We start from the raw sequence: 2,812 nt of genomic DNA on the forward strand, positions 1-2,812 counted from the left end.
TTTTTTCATTCTTGCCATTGACCACAGATCATCCTGGGGAGTAACCTGCTTGTAACATGTATTGAAATAGACATTGATGCTCATTCATTCATGCATGTTTCATTGAAATGTACCCTGTTGCTCAGGTTTGCTTTCAAAATAGACAGGAAAAGATTTTCAATTTTCAAAAATGTTTGTTTCAGACATTAACATTATCAAATAGAAGGAAAATATTTTGTATAAAGCATTGAAAGTAGAAAGGAAAATAGAATTGCAAACAGTAGAAAGGCTCAAATTGATGTAGAAGAGTGAAAGTCAGCCAAAGGCGTGACTTCACGGATTTACAAAGCTTGGAACATGGTAATTTTATTGGTTGGTGATACATTGAACACGATGACCGCTACATTTCATAGAAATTTTGAATTCACAGGTACAGAAGCCTCTGATGAAGACAATCATTGACAGTTGCAGATGCCCCAAGGGGTGATGGTGATTTGCCAGATATAGTTACTTGTCTTTTATTGTCAACCTCATTTTTGCATGAACCGCCCTTTCGGGTTTTCGGCTCATCGAGGCGCTCATTCTTGCCTGAGTTGCGTACAATCTCAGCGAGCTCTTTCATATTTATTTTTTTTGTCCCTAACTTTTGCCTGGATCGCCCTTTCGGGTTTTCGATCCACCGGGAAGCGCATTTTTGCCTAGGCCGCCCTTTCGGGTTTTCGACCTACCACGCTGTTCTTTTCTTTTTAGACAAAGTATTTCTTGACTATATCGGCATTGACAGGATTTGGGAGTTCAACACCATCCATGTGTGTAAGAATCAAAGCACCACCAGAGAAAGCCTTCTTGACAACATAAGGACCTTCGTAGTTAGGTGTCCACTTGCCCCTTGGGTCGGGTTGCTGATTTATTCTTCTTTTCAGTACAAGTTCGCCTTCCTTGAATTCTCGAGGTCGGACTTTCTTGTCAAAAGCATTCTTCATTCGCACTTGATACAACTGTCCATGAGCCATAGCATCCATACGTTTCTCTTCAATCAGATTCAATTGATCATACCGACTTTGACACCATTCAGCCTCAGTTAGCTTTGCTTCCATGATCACTCGAAGAGATGGAATCTCCACTTCCAGAGGGAGAACTGCTTCCATACCATACACAAGAGAGAAAGGAGTTGCCCCGGTTGAACTACGCACCGTAGTACGGTAACCATGCAAGGCAAAAGGTAGCATTTCATGCCAATCTTTGTAAGTAGTGACCATCTTCTGAACAATCTTCTTGATGTTCTTGTTAGCGGCCTCAACTGCACCATTCATCTGAGGTCTATAAGGAGAAGAGTTGTGATGTTCAATTTTGAATTCTTCACACAAAGCTTGCATCATGCTATTGTTCAGATTGGAACCATTGTCAGTGATAATTTTGTTGGGAACACCATATCGACAGATGATGTTATTCTTGATAAACCTGACAACCACTTGCTTGGTTACATTAGCATAGGAAGCAGCTTCAACCCACTTGGTGAAGTAATCAATTGCCACTAGAATGAAACGATGTCCATTGGAAGCCTTCGGTTCAATTCTTCCAATCATGTCAATGCCCCACATAGAGAAAGGCCATGGGGAAGATATAACATTGAGAGCATGTGGAGGCACATGAATCTTGTCAGCATAAACTTGACATTTGTGGCATCTTTTAGCATGCTTGTTGCAGTCACGTTCCATAGTGATCCAGTAATAGCCGGCTCTTAACAGCTTTCTTGACATGGTGTGACCCGAAGCATGGGTCCCAAAGGTACCATCATGTACATCATGCATCAATTTCTCGGCTTCTTGCTTATCAACACATCTCAGCAAGACCATGTCATAGTTCCTCTTGTATAGGATTTCTCCGTCCAGAAGGAATTTGCTAGCCCATCGTCTCAGAGTCTTTTTATCCCTGTTGGAAGCACCAGGTGGATATTCACGGTTCTGCAAGAATTGCTTGATATTGTAATACCAAGGCTTTTTGTCATTCACATCTTTGTCAGCTTGATCTGGCATATTTTCAATGGTGAACACATGAGCGGGTCTATCAAGACGCTGCACTTTGATTACGGGCACATCATTCCAGTGATTGACACGAAACATAGAAGACAGAGTAGCAAGAGCGTCAGCCATTTGATTTTCATCCCGAGGGATATGGTGCAGCTCAACCTTGGTAAAGTATGTCAATAGACGTCTTGCATAGTCACGGTAAGGGATCAGCTTCTCATGATGAGTCTCCCATTCACCCTTTATTTGATTGATGACAAGTGCAGAATCTCCATAGATGTCAAGATGTTTGATTCTCAGGTCAAGGGCTTCTTCAATGCCCAAGATGCATGCTTCATATTCAGCTATGTTGTTTGTGCATTCAAAAGTTATTCGAGCAGTGAAAGGAATGTGATGCCCCTGCGGAGTTACAATGATGGCTCCGATTCCTTTACCGTAGGCATTAACAGCACCATCAAACACCAATCCCCATTTGCTATTGGGATCTGGCCCTTCATTGATCAGCGGCTCTTCACAGTCTTTTGCTTTCAGATACATAATCTCTTCATCAGGGAAATCAAATTTAATTGGCTGGTAATCATCAAGAGGTTGACAAGCAAGATGCTCAGCAAGGATACTTCCTTTGATTGCTTTCTGAGCTTTGTACACAATATCATATTCAGACAACAACATTTGCCAACGTGCGATCTTTCCAGTAACAGCAGGCTTTTCAAAAATATACTTGATTGGATCCATTCGGGATATCAACCAAGTTGTATGATTCACCATATAATGACGCAGGCGTTTGGCAGCCCAAGCTAAAGCGC

This window comes from Medicago sativa, chromosome 6, assembly GCF_051527215.1.
Source record: "Medicago sativa cultivar Bolivia chromosome 6, Bolivia_mono, whole genome shotgun sequence".
NCBI lineage: Eukaryota > Viridiplantae > Streptophyta > Magnoliopsida > Fabales > Fabaceae > Medicago > Medicago sativa.